The sequence below is a fragment of the Diabrotica virgifera genome, chromosome 6, assembly GCF_917563875.1.
Source record: "Diabrotica virgifera virgifera chromosome 6, PGI_DIABVI_V3a".
NCBI lineage: Eukaryota > Metazoa > Arthropoda > Insecta > Coleoptera > Chrysomelidae > Diabrotica > Diabrotica virgifera.
The window spans coordinates 193,352,375-193,368,301 of NC_065448.1; positions in this window are offsets into that span (position 1 = coordinate 193,352,375).

Here is a 15,927-nt window from a genome sequence, read left to right on the forward strand (position 1 = left end):
CGTCTCGTTCAAAAGTTATCAGTTATCGTGCTATTAGTCACATATGTATAGTCGCCATTTTGAATGCCCGCCATTTTTGTAAAAGGAACAAAAACTGAGATGGCCTCGTATCTAAATTTGAACCTCTATATGTGTAGTATATGTGGTCCAAGTTATAAGCTTCTACCATTAAATGCACAATAATTCTTATAATATTTGCACGAATCTGCCGCGTATAGGTACATGTGAAGATACGTTTTGCATTTATTAAATGGTAATTAACATAACTAAAAAGTTAAAAATATTTCCTTAAAAATATTTCTACGCTCTTTTTAATGGTCGTATTAGCTTTTTGAAAAATTAATATATACAGGGTGAAATAATTGAAAAAAAAAACAACATATTTTTACATAAACACCAGCAAAAACACAACTTCTGGTAAACCTATTCTTCCGGTTCAAGACCTCGATCTTAAACATCAAAAAAAGAACCTATATACCAAATTTGGTTGAAATCTGAAGTCTTGTTCAAAAGTTATCGTGCTATTAGTCACATATGTATAGTCGCCATTTTGAATGCCCGCCATTTTTGTAAAAGGCAAAATCTGAGACGGCCTCCTATCTAAATGTGAACCTTTATATGTGTAGTATATCTGGTCCAAATTATATGCTTCTATCATTAAATGCACAATTCTTATAATATTTGCACGAATCTGCCGCACTATAGCAGTAATGCTAGATAAGTGGTTACATGGAAAGAGTTTGGTATCTGGAAAGAACAATCAACAAAACAAAGCTTGAAGGATATGTGGGAAAACATAGGGAATGATATACAAACAGATGTACTGGCCATATAATTATGCTTATATTTAGACCTATGATGGCGTACTAATATGTTGATCTAAATGTGAACAAAAGACCACTAGAGAGAATATGAATAAGCTTTAATCACAAGCACGTTAAGGCCATTCCTTCTAAAACATAACGGTGAATATCCTCTCTCTCAAAAATTTCTTTCTACACGTAAACGTTTACGTGCAGAAAGCCCAGATCAAAAATTCTGTTCACCTGTTATCGAGCCGATAGACAAACCGGACACCCCCTGGGTGGCAGTTAAGAAGCTAAACAATAAAACGATTAACTTGTGGTCATTCTTGTCTTCAGTGGGATTATGGGTAGGTAATTAGAATGTACATTGTAAATTATTGTAGAAACGTGCAAAGTTATATTTTCGAGAACAATATTAATTTAGATTTCAAATTTTTAAATAAAACAAAATTAGATAGGTACAGCGTACAGCATGATATTTTTAGGTCACGGTATTGCTGAGTTGGGTTTTTTAAATATAATGTCTTATATTTTCTTTTGTTGTTAGGTTATTTTTTTAAGGACAAATTGGCTGTCTTAATTTAAACGTTGATTAAGGCTTGGAAATGTAATACATTTTTGTGAAATGTTGAGAATGTGGCGACACGATACTCTTGCCTCTTGACATATCCTAGACATATAAGTCTTTGTGACTTTATTATTTTAACTATATAGGATCTGGTTGGTTATATAATTCTTTCAATTCCTGGTTGGTTCTCACTGTCTAAAGTTCTCTGGTGCCATCCTTAACTGCTACATATATTCCTCTAAGAATTCTTTTTTTTGCGATTTTTAAGTTTTGTTATTGTCCATGTTTCACAGCATTTAGGTCTTATTACAGAATGGTAGATGCTTATTTTCGTACAACTGGATACATAATCTAATTTCAATATTTTTTTGTAACGCAAACCAACAACTATTGGAATTTTGTATTTTGTTTTTAATCATTGTTTATGAGTAATGTTATTATCAGATGTGATCGTAGCTCCCAAATGTTTAAACTGATGAACCCTTTTCTTTCAAAGTTGTTCTGGTGCATTGTAACGTTTTGCCCTATTCTGTCTCGCTGCCCCGTTCATGTTGTAGCTATATATTTTGTTTTATCCTCATTTATTCCTCGGATTGTTTTGCGGAATTTCTCAGTCTAATAAACTCTTCCTTGACACTGATCGTTGTATTTCCTACTACTATATCTATATCATCGCCTAATCGGTGAAAGCTAGTATAATGCGAAGCACTTTTGTTATAGGTATATAATGTGAGGATAATGTAATATAATGCGAGGAGTGTTTCTGTGCTCGTTTTCCTCACAATACGCTCCAAAGCGATACTGAAGGGAAGTGAGGATAAGGTATCTCCCTGTTTGAGACTACCGTTGATTGTAAAGAATGTCGACTATTTTCCTTCAATTCTTACAGCACTCATAACTCCGTCTACATATATATGCTTTTGTGATATTTATCAGTTTCTTTGGTATTCCTAGTTCTACCATGGCATTCCACAGTTCCACTCGTATACTACTATCATATGCCTGCTTAAAATCTATAAAAAGCTGGTGTAGTGTCTTGATGCATTCCCAGTATTTATCCATTAACTGCCTAGAGGTATAGCACAAACTATACCTCTATAGTTTGTGCAATCCATCTCATCATTTATCACCTTTTTGTGTATCGGAATGATAACACTCTCCTTCCAGGAGGTTGGTAATTGATCTTCTTTCCAGTTTGGCAAATCAGCTTACGAAAGGCATGTGTGTCTCCTCTATTTTTCAAACATTCTGCAGATACAATGTTGGTTCCTGCGCTTTGTGGTTTTTATGTTTATGGATAGCTCTAGAGTCTTCTTCGACTGTAGATTCTTCTACTATGGGTTCTGCCGTAGAATACACACATTCCTTTCAGGTTCCAGCTGACATGCTCCCAAAATTATGTCTATGAAGCATAGCCTATAATAATTATGATTAAAATTAATTTGAAATACATAACTGCTGGGCGAATTGAAACGGATAATGAATTTAGGAACATGAAATATACATGAAATCAATAACAAACATGAACTGATAGTTAAAGATATGGAAAATGTAAAATTGAATATAATATATTAAATATATGTTAAAGACTAAGTTTTCACTCTAATCTAATGGCATATAAAACAACATAATGTTACTCTACATCCTACCAGAATGAAAACATATGAAAAATATGTTCTCACGGAAACAGAAAACTGCTAAGCAAGGTGATTACATTCAGGCCCGGTCTGGCTCCATTGGAGGCCCTCGGCTAGATGGTGATTTGAGCCCCCCCCCCCCCGGAAATAGAACGAGGACCATGGGGTCCTCTCACGGCAACAATAGTTAGCCTATGTTTGCTGCATGCGGCTAACGTGGTTTTAAATGCTTTTAAATTTTTAATAATTTGGTTGAAATTGAATAATTGCTAAATATTTTACAATGCAATTTGAAGATCTTACCGATTCTATTTGGTTAGGTAATACTGTACCTCTAAATGACATTGACATTGTATATCAACAATCCAGAGGCTAAAATGATTAAAATATTTTACCTTTACATCAGCACCAAATTTTAATTTATTAATAAATGTAACTACTTCAAAAATCAATTTTAAATGCAGTACTGTTTAAGAATGGTTGACTAAAACAGAACGATAGTTAAATGAAAGGTCAACTACTAACATGACAATAAAAACACAATGAAAAAAACGCTGCATTTTACATTAAACAAAACTTTATTGCAACACTCTAGTGTACATTGATACTAAAATATGGCCTAGTGTCGATAAAAACACAAGGCAAAAAAACGCTGCATTATATTAAACAAAACTTTAATGCAACGCCCTAGTGTACGTTGATACTAAAATATGGCCTAGTGTAATAGAAGTATAAGTATAACATAAATAATTATTACATAAAGAAGTTAAAAAAAAAATGTGTTAACCGTATAAACACGACAAAAATTCCTACCATAGTGATAGTAGCCTTATCAACGATTGCCTAGCCTATCCCATCAGTTTTCTTTTAAGTTCGTCACTACTACTGGCCACGACATTAACGATTTCTTCTTTGTCGATGTCAGAAAACAAGTCTCTCTCTATGTTCATAAAAATAAGGCTAGACATAAGGTCTTGGCCTAAACTAGCCCTAAGACGATTCTTTATTATTTTTAGCTTAGAAAAAACCCGTTCACATGTAACCTGTGTACAGGGTATCGTTAGGATAAATTTATAAACTACATATAAGTTAGTGAACAATCCTGATCCAGAGAGTTCAAAAAGAACTGAGAAGGCACATGACAAACACTTGAAACATTTTTTGCTGTCATTGCAGAAACCACGAAAACTGTCTTGTTCTGATTCAGGTTCCGAATCGAATTCACGGTCTTTTAAAATTTCTTCTGCTTTGTTTGATTCTTCGTCTGAGATCTGTTCATTTTGAGTGTTTACAACTTTTATGAAACTTTTGTACTGATCTGCAAATTGTTTAAGTTCTATTAATAATATACTTCTTTCAACATTGCAAAGTTTTGAGATACAAGAGAGGACTCCAGCCGGAAAGTCTTTAATCGTCATTATCATTAAATTTTCTTGGATTTAACCAAGAAAGGTCCTCTAAAATTTCTCTGTTTAGGCAAAATCTTTCTTCTATGCTTGTTCTAGCACAGTCTAACATATTGAAAAATACATGCTTGAAATGTTGAGCTGCTGATATTTCAGGAGCATCATCACTTGATTGTTCCCCAGGCATTCGTTTTTTCTTTGAAATTCTTCTTTCCGTAAGTCCAATTGTAATTCCAAATCAATATTGCTATCTTCCAATTTACTGTTAACAGCAGTCGCATACTCTTTTGTTTTCGTGTACAAAAATTCAAAATATTTGTCATTTCTTTTTTCATTGATCTGTTTAAGTAGTGTTTGAACCAAATCCCAAGCAATAGCGTAGTCCAATGTTTTAGTTTGCAACTATTTCGAAACAGGCGTTATAACAAGAAACATATTTAGTAAAACGAATGAAATAAATAACGGTGCGGCGCGGTGGGATCGGTGACTACCTCGAGCACCGAGCGACTTACAAAACTTTTTTATTATACCTAGGTAACCTAGGGGTTACCCTTAGCTGTAATTTAATAAAAAGTAGGTTATTGTTTATTTAAAATTGTTTTTGCTGTATTACGTCGCTGTGAAACAGTAAAACAAAATAATTTTTTATAATAAAAAAACTTTTGTTTACTTGAATTTTTTGGCTTTTGGAGGCCCCCCTTGAGCCGGAGGCCCTCGGCGATCGCCGACCAGCCGCCCTGGCCAGACCGGGCCTGATTACATTGAATCAATAAACGACGAACTGAACTCCTTATATGTGGCACCAAAAAACTAATTCGACTGATTACAAAGATTGTTAATATGTGCATAAATGGAGTTCCCAGCTAATGGAAAGCGGCATAAATTTCCTCATTGTACAAAACAAAGAAAAGCAAAAAAAAGCTATAGGATGCCTTTCTCTGGAACAAGAAAATAACAGAAAATACAGGGTGTCCCGGAAAATAGTGCGTTCCTTTAAGGTATGGAGAGAATACACAATTTGGAACAAAAAAGTCCTATACCATTTTTTTCTAAAGTTAACCGTTTCCAAAAAAAAAGTTAACATTGTTTTCCATATACCTGTATTTTAATGTTTGGAAATTTTAATAAACTGGCAACATCGTACGCACTACGGAATAATAACATAATAAGAACTCGTTTGTGATTGTAATTAACAGTATTTAAAATAATCCAACCTAATAGTAGGTAATACTTATGTATTTACTATTTGTTTACTAAAATTATTTTCTTTTGAAATGTATTGAAATACCTATTGCATAATTTTAAACGAATTACACATCTTTTAACATAAAAACACATCTTTTAACTGAACTAGTATTATGTATTTAGTAAGGTTTAAATGGGTTGAATGCTGAGTATTGCTGAGGGCTTTAACTGAATTACATAGTTTTAATAGTTTACAGTGGAACTTAAATACACCAGATAATGTCTCAGTAATTTGTTTACTTGTGAACTGAAATAACTAAGTTGTACTTACTTGAAAATAATTATTATACCGAATAGATGTTTCAAGTAACCTTTCACAAACATCATTCATAGGTAATAACATAATAGGTAATACACTCACTATTCGAAAACATTTTCGGCATTGACACTAAACAGGATTCTTTAAAACTATCTGTTTACTATCTATCTTCTATCTATTTATTTACATGGGACTGTCTATGCTTAAATTTGCGTACCGCACATAGTTGTCAGATTTAAATTTGCCTACCAAAATACATTTTAATTTTTTGGTCAAACGGTTGCATTTAGAAAAAAATGTTATAAGAGTTTTTTGTTCTACATGGTGCCTTCTACCTATACCTTTAAGGAACGCACTATTTTCCGGGACACCCTGTATATAATTTAATATCTACGAAACTGGTAAAAAGCATGCTTTTATACGATTGTGAAATGAGGCGATTAACAGAGAGAAATATAAGAAAGACAGAAGCCGCGGAAATGGATGTAATAAGACGAACGCTAAGTACTTCGCTAACGTCTGGAAATTAACACAGAAAAAACAAAAATAATGACTCAGATGAGAAGAAATTTAATCCCACAAAACATTATACATGAAGATGACATTCAAACGGTTGAAAAGTTTACATACCTGGGAGTAGAAATTGAATATATGCCGACGGATCAGAAGATGGAGAAATACGGAAGAGAATAACGCAGGCAAACAGAGCTTATTTTGCCCTCTCCCATATATTTCGGTCTAAAAGTGTCCACCGAAATACAAGGATGAGAATCTTTAAAACCTTAATTCGACCAATAACATGCTATGGAAGTGAAACCTGGGTTCTGAAAGAAACATCCAAAAACAAGCTCGACACATTCGAAAGGAAAGTACTGAGGAGGACACTAGGACCTGTGAGGGAAAATGAAATCTTCAGAAGTAGATACAACAACGAGCTTTCTCAACTTTATAAGGAAACACCCCTGTCAGACTTCATTAGAATACAAAGATTGCAATGGGCCGGACATGTGATAAGAATGGGAGAGGATAGGCGACCAAAAAGAGCACAGAATGCTAGAATGCTGGGAAAGAGACCAGTTGGAAAGCCAAGAACGCGCTGGGAAGACATAGTAAACAGCGACGCACAAGTCCTTTTAGGAGTCCGTGTATGGAGAAGAGCAGCCACAGACAGGCAAGGGTGGAGGCAAAAAATAAAGGAGCCCAGGGCTCAATTTGGGCTGTAGTGCCGTAATTTCGAAATGGGAGAGGATAAGAAATGAAGAAATTAGAGCACGCATGAGAATACAAGGTAGTCATGGATGACAGACAACGAAAGCAGCTCAAATGGTTCGGAACTGTCCAACGAATGAAAAACAGTAGACTCCCGAAACAAGTAATTGCGTTGTCACCTACAGGAATACAGAAGAGAGAAATACCTAAGAGAACATGGATGAAAAGAATAAGAAACTCAATGAGCTTCAAATCCAAAGAACTTAGAGAAGATCAATGGAACAGCCGAATTGAATGAAAAATGGGATCGGATAACGTCGAAAGACGTTCTAAACGGATTATGCATATCATATTATACATGATAATACATATAATGAAAAAGTTTATACAAGTAACACGTATTATAAGAATTTGAGTAGCATCAGGAGCAAGATCGATAAAATGAAATTACATTTATAAATATAGAATTGTGTAATGTTTCTTTAGAGGGTGTTTTGAAATAAAAATTATAATAAAAATTTTGTCAAAAGTCTAAATAATCTTTGTCCATTCATAAGCACTAATTCGTTTTTGTACCTGTAATAACATTATTGATAATCCTACCGACAGGGTTCCTTTACCTGCTGGCTGGCCGCGGGCTGGATATCGACAACAAGGACAGAATGACGGCCGAGAGAGATACCTTTTAGCAAAACTTTGAGATTTTTAAAACAGTTTAAACAAAATAGCTGCTTTGTGTTACCCTTTATGTTAAAAACAAAAACAGATTCGGAAAGTGGGAAAAATTCTCTAGTGCCGTATTTAAATTTAAATTTTTTTACGTTAATTTTAAGCAAAAAAGTTAAAAAAAAACATATTGTTTAAACAATTTAATAATTGATAAGCAAATAGTGCACTAGGACTTTTTAATACCTTTCATATAAAAAAAGAATTATCTTAATATCTGCCATAGTTTTTGCGTTATTTTGTTTAAACTTTTACATTGGAATTTAGCTATGCTCAGAATCGTGAGGAACAGCCTTAAGTCATAACGAGATCTATTTCCTTAAATACCTCCATGTAGGTCAAAGTTGAACTCCTTCTAAATAGTTCGAAAAGGTGGCGGTGAAGGTAGGAGAATACAGAAGTCGAATAAGACGCCAGAAATAAGAGCCAAAGGATACCGGAATTAAAGCTGAGGAGATAATTGAAAATCACTCAAAGTTGAGAATGATACCAGAAGCAATTCAACCTAAATATAATTTGCATATGCCACTTACCGTTCTTGTTTCTGTAGAGGAATGGGAGTCGAACAAAACAAACCTAATAATGTCAAATCAATTCTAGCATGTAGGCGTATGGCTCTAAGAAATAAGAATGGCAGGGACATATCTACAAAAGTTATATGATAGCTAAGAGGCGTCCTGGAGGATGGTAGAGTGATTACCTAGACTTCATTAAGGCTTAGTGTTGGTTTATCTCTGTACACTCCAGACCCAACACCTTCATCGGTTATAGAGGCATCTGTATACCAGCATTGATCTGTTACTAAGTACATAACCTAGTACTATGGTAGATCTATAGATATTTGTGGACAATAAGATGTTCAAATAGGACAAGCAGTATTATATCCTCCACTAGAGATTTAAAAGAAAAGTGCTTAATGGCCCACTTTACATTCTTGAGTTTAATGTTTATTATGGATAAATCCCAGTGTTTTTTCTAGGATGTTCAGGTCGTTTGAGTCTTCTTGTAGATCCTAGAGCTAACAGGTACACCTGAAATACTGTGGCAAAACCTTCTCCAAATTCCTTTCCTTGGAAGGCTTTTTTTATCTCTTTTGCTGTTATTTGTCTTGATTTTGATTGAGCAGTTCTCCTGATATGATGTGAGGATTGCTTCCCTGATTCAATAATTTGATTAAATAACTAAACATGTTTTGAGATTACCAATTGTGTTGTATTGTCTTCTAATGTGTTCAGTCCTCTTTCGATCCCTCAGCGTATTTCCTGTAATTCTTCTCAGTACTCTCATCTCTGCCGTTTCCAGTTTCGGGTCTTATTTCTGATGCATATTTATGTCATTATTGGTCTTCACTGGCTTTATAAATTCTTGACTTCATCTCACTGTTAATATGCGAGTTTCTCCATATCGTGTTATTAAGACACACTCTCATCATATAAAACAAGCAAATAGAGAGAGTCTATTTGCTTTTTGTACCTGATTTCTCACTTCTTTGTCCAGGTCTCCGTAGCTTGACAATGTAATTCCAAGGTATTTTATTTCCATTATAGCCCAGTCGGGATAGCATTTGACCTTGCATTAGGAGCTGCCCCAAATTTTATTTTTCTAATCTTTAGGGAAGGTCAATATTAGTATAAATTTAAAATCTCGAGTGAATTCCACCGTTGCGTTAGCCGCCATCTTGATTTTAAACGAGAACTGTTTTGCTCAATATTTCCGCCATTTTAAATTTTTTGACAAAAAGTGTAGAAACTGAAATTGTTGAAAATATGATTTTCTATAATTTCATTTATTATAATTTTTTTCGTGCGGTCGATATTTTCCGAGTTATGAGGGGAAAATAGTGACAGATGTAGCATAATTATTGAATTATTGAATTATCTCGTTTATTATTAGTTTTACAACAAATATTTACCTATACAAAAATAAAGAGAATTAAATTTTGTACAATTTTTATGGCGTTCATTTTTTGATCAAATCAATATTTAAGGTATTACGTATGTGGTAAAGGTGCGAGCGTAAGACCTGATTGATTTTGTAGCAATTGTTCTTTTTTTTTTTTCAATATCTCCGCCATTTTCAACTTTTCGACAAAAAGTGTAAGAACTGAAATTGTTGCAATTACGATTTACTACAATTTTTCGAGAGAACCAGTGGCGGGTCTACAAAGGGAGAAATGGGAAAATTCCCCCAACAGGGTCCAAAATTAAAAAAAAATTTTTGGAACATCACGATATATTAGGTGACATAAAACTTAAAATATCGACAGATAAATGTAACCAATAAAACCCGCTAGTTAATAAAATTAAGTGAACTTAATGTATATAATGTCTTTTTATGTCTTTTATATACTTAGTGTGATTGATGTTTCATTGGAAGTTTCAAAAATTGTATAAAATACAATTTTCTTTATTTTGTTTATGTACAATTATGTCGTAAAGTTAATAATAAATGAGTCAATTCAATAATTATGCTTCCCCTCCGCTTCCATTATTTTCCCCCTTAACTCGAAAAATATTGATCGTATAAAAAAATTGTGCCAAAGAAATTGTAGGAAATTGCATTTCCAACAATTTTCTTTCCCACCATTTATGTCGAAAAGTTGAAAATGGCGGAGATATTAAGCAACAACAGTTCTCATTTAAAATCAATATGGCGGCTAATGCAACCGCGGAATTCAGTCGAGATTTTAAATGTACACTACTATTGATCTCTCCTAAAGGATATAATTATAAAATTTGGGGCAGCTCGGATACAAAATTCAATTCAATAATTATGCTCCCCCCACCACTTTTTACTATTTTCCCATGTAACTCGGAAAATATCAACCGCATGAAAAAAACTGTTAAAAAGAAATTGTAGGAAATTATATTTTGAACAATTTTAGTTGAAAATGGCGTAGATATTGAACAAAAACAATTGCTATAAAATCAATCCAGTCTTACGCTCGCGCCATTACCGCATACGTACTACCTTAAATATTACCTAAGCAAAAAAATTAAAGAGATCAAAATTGTGTAGAATTTACTTGTCTTCATTTTTGTACAGATACATATTTGTTGTAAAACTAATAATAAACGAGATAATTCAATAATTCAATAATTATGCTCCAACTGTCACTATTTTCCCCTCATAACTCGGAAAATATCGACCGCACGAAAAAAATTATAATAAACGAAATTATAGAAAATCGTATTTTCAACAATTTCAGTTTCTACACTTTTTGTCAAAAAATTGAAAATGGCGGAGATATTGAGCAAAAACGGTTCTTGTTTAAAATTAAGATGGCAGCTAACGCAACGGTGGAATTCAGTCGAAATTTTAAATTTATACTAATACTGACCCTCCCTAAAGATTAGAAAAATAAAATTTGGGGCAGCTGCTAATGCAAGGTTAGGCCTGTTATTCGTCTAACCCGACTGGACTATTAATCATTCAGTACTGATACCATCAATTGTCATATTGAATTTTTAGTTGATTGAATTGTCATATTGAATTGACGTAAGATGCCTCAACTCAGCAGATGTAGGTAGTGACCACAGCCTAGTATTATGTAAAATTAGAATCACCATGAAATAGGGATGGCGGTTTTTGACAAAACACCGGTTTTCGGTTATACCGGTTTTTTTTTTGCTTATGGTTTAACCTGGCGGTTATAACCGGCCAAAAAAAACGGTTTTTGGAAAAACCAGTTTTCGGTTTAATCGTAAAAACAATAACAAATACAATTTTATAAAATTAGATAAATCGTCAATAAAAAAAATATAAACAAGTTAAAAAAGTGAAGTAAAAAAACAAAAACCAATATATTGCAAAATTACTATAAATTGCAAAATTGAACATACAACATAATATAATAAAACACAAACAAAGGAACTAATAAGTTTAATACTTCCTGTATGGGTGTATCGTTTTGAAAATGTAGGGAAATTCTTGGAGATTCGTATTCGTAATCAGTAATACGATATTCACAGTCAGAGCATTATTTTTGGTAATCAGAAAAAGTCATTCACCCACTTTTAATGTCAAGAGTTAAGTGTGAAAAATAGATGATGTTTGCGTCTAATTCAACCAGGTCACTTCTTATGTAAATATTATGATTACAAATACCTTTTCAAGGAAATATTATAATAGAACTTAATAATTGTTTCTGGCTGATGTGATATTGCACTTTCAGTTTGCTTCTGTATTTATAAAATAAAATAAAATTTGAATTATGGTTTTGTTTGGAATAATTACTTGAGAATAATAATTATGATTGGGATTCAAAATAATACCTACTAACCTAATCCTAATCACCGTAAAAACCTAATAACCGGTTATTACTTTAAAAAGAAAAAACCGGTTATAACCAGGACAAAAAACAACCGGTAAATCCGGTTATTGCGAAGTAAAAAAACCGGTTTTAGGTTTAAACCGGTAGGTTTTTGCCATCCCTACCATGAAATGCTTCACACCTAAGAGAGTGGCACCAACACAAACAAAAATCAAAGTCGAAGGACTAAGTACGGGATCCACGGAGTACTTTTATAGAAAAGAATATCAGAGAAGATTGCTGATAATGAAATACTAGAAAACGATAACATCGAGGAAAGATGGAAAAACTCAAAAGTAACATAATTAACGCAGCAAAAGAATCACTTCGGGACAGGAAAGTAACGAATACCAATATATCAAAAAAGAAAACCCCATGGTTTCGGGAGGAAGTGAAGATAAAATGCCAAGAAAAGAATAAAGCCTTTTTACAATACAGAACACAACAAACACAACAGGCATACAACCACTATAAAAGAATTAGAAACGAAACAAACACTTTAGTCAGACAAATAAAAAGAGAACACTGGGAGAGTTTCTCAAAACAGATGGAACACGACTTCTACGGAATACAAAAGGAAATATGGAGAATGATCAGAGGACAAAGAAAAGAGATGAACGAACTAATAAAAACGAAACACATTCAGAAGGAAACTTGGGCAGACTATTTTCGATCTCTGTTTGCTAAAGATAACGATAACGAACCACCAACACCTGAAGTGACAACAAACGAAGAAATAAATATTGAAGAAGCAGAGGTAACGGAAGCATTAAGGAATTTAAAAAATAGAAAATCACCAGGAGAGGACAGAATATCGAATGAACTCCTAAAGTATGGAGGACAAGACCTGACCAAACAATTATTAAAACTAATCCAAAAAATAATAGAACAAAAAGAATACCACAAGAATGGAGATTAAGCATCCTAATACCTCTCTTCAAAAAGGGAGAAAAATCGGACCCGGAGAATTACAGAGGAATTAATTTATTAAACACAACACTAAAATTAACGACCAAAATGATAAAAAACACACTGAATAAAATTATAATAATAGCAGAAGAACAACAAGGTTTTAGGTCGGGAAGATCATGCACTGACGCTATATTTATAATGAGGCAGATTCAAGAAAAATCTTTAGAATACAACAAACCGGCGTATTTATGTTTCGTGGACCTTAAGAAGACATTTGACAGGTCAAATTAAAGGACGTTATTCATTTATTGTACGCAAGAGAGGTACCTCTAGGAATAATTAAAACGATCGAAAATATCTACCAGAACAACACAATAAAAGTAAAAGTAGATGAAGAACTAACTGACCCAATTGAAGCTGGCAATGGGATAAGACAGGGAGATTCCCTCAGTCCTCAGTTGTGCGACCTGATCATGGACGAAATAATAAAAAAGTAAGAACAAAAAAAGGATACCAAATGGGAGAAAAGCAACTTAAAATAATCTGCTATGCAGACGACGAAATTCTAATCTCTCAAAGTGAAGATGATTTACAACGTATGCTGCACGAATTTAATATAACCGCTAGATAATTTAACATGTTAATTTCCCCAAAAAAAGACTAAATGCATGGCTACAACAGCAGATCTAATAAGGTGTAAATTAGAGCTGGAGGGTCAAATAATAGAACAAGTCATGCAGTTTAAATATCTAGGCATCACACTATGCAGCTATGGAAAGCTCGAAACAGAAGTGGAAGATCATGTGAATAAAGCAAACAAAGCCGCAGGTTGCCTGAATGAAACAATATGGAGAAATAAAAACATCGGAAAAGAAGTGAAAGGCAGAATTTACAAAACAGTCATCAGACCAATAATGACATACGCGGCAGAAACGCGACCTGATACAGAAAGGACAAAAAGAATGCTAGAAGCAGCAGAGATGAAAACATTGCGAAAAATCGATGGTAAGACGCTGTGGGATAGAGCTAGAAATGCAGTTATACGAAGGAGATGCAAGCTGGACAACATTAATAACTGGGTGAAAAGTAAAAGAGTAGAATGGAACGATTACATAAGCCGGATGACAACAAATAGAGTAGTAAGGACGGCGAGAAACGGTTCCCCAATAGGAACGTCTATTACGCCAGATCATCCATTTCATAAGTCCATATTTGGAATAGTTTCATATTTTTTTGCTAATTTTTTGCTAATTTATTACCACAAAAACAAATTTTTTGCTCCACCCCTAACCGAGAAACAATGGTTGATGTAGCGTAATATTACGTCACATCAACGATAGCCATATCTCGCGAACCTAAAGAGCTAGAAAATCGTACTACGCGGCATATTTTTTTGCTAATTTATTGCTGTCGATCTGCATATGCAACATACCCCAACACCACCCCTGCTTCCCTTACAGCTAAACAACACCCCCAAAAAACAACGAAAAATCTTGAAAAATGATTTTTGTGATATAGTTGACGGTTGATATTTAATTGCTAATTTTTTGCTGTCATTAGCCGCAAAAAACAATTTTTTTGCTCCACCCCTAACCGAGAAACAATGGTTGATGTAGCGTAATATTACGTCACATCAACGATAGCCATATCTCGCGAACCTAAAGAGCTAGAAAATCGTACGACGCGGCATATTTTTTTGCTAATTTATTGCTGTCGATCTGAATATGCAACATACCCCAAAACCACCCCTGCTTCCCTTACAGCTAAACAACACCCCCAAAAAACAACGAAAAATCTTGAAAAATGATTTTTGTGATATAGTTGACGATTGATATTTAATTGCTTATTTTTTGCTGTCATTAGCCGTAAAAAACAATTTTTTTGCTCCACCCCTAACTGAGAAACAATGGTTGATGTAGCTTAATATTATGTCACATCATCGATAGCCATATCTCGCGAAACTAAATAGCTAGAAAATCGTACGACACGGCATATTTTTTTGCTAATTTATTGCTATCTGAATATGCAACATACCCCAAAACCACCCCTGCTTCCCTTACAGCTAAACAACACCCCCAAAAAACAACGAAAAATCTTGAAAAATGATTTTTGTGATATAGTTGACGGTTGAGATTTATTTGCTAATTTTTTACTGTCATTAGCCGTAAAAAACAATTTTTTTGCTCCACCCCTAACTGACAAACAATGGTTGATGTAGCTTAATATTATGTCACATCATCGATAGCCATATCTCGCGAACCTAAAGAGCTAGAAAATCGTACGACGCGGCATATTTTTTTGCTAATTTATTGCTGTCGATCTGAATATGCAACATACACCAAAACCACCCCTGCTTCCCTCGAACATTGATAAATGCTCAAAAATTTTTTAACAACTTTCTCAAGTTTGTTGCTTAAGCAACAAGCTTTCGAAATCTGTTATAAAATTTTTTCGAACAATAGGGAACTTGCACAATTTTTTTTTATTACATAATAATGTTCAGTTTTGTTTAAAAATGAGATTTCCAAAATTTCACGCTTCAAAAACTCGTAATAACTTAGAAATACATATTTAAAGTCTTCAGCGGTATAAAATAGTTCAAACGGCACGTGACGTCACATAGTTTTGCATTAGTTTTTATTATGGTTATATTTCGCTGTGTCTAGGTACACGCTAACGTGTACGCCAATAAAAAAAGTTAGGTATGAAAAAAATACACGCGAATTAAACTTCATCAAGCCAGTGACGTCATTATTTAGCGTGCGCAGTGACTGTATATTTTGGTACAAGATATTTTGATATGTTTAGTGTTTGTTTGATAGAAAAATATTTGTTAAAGGAAGGGAA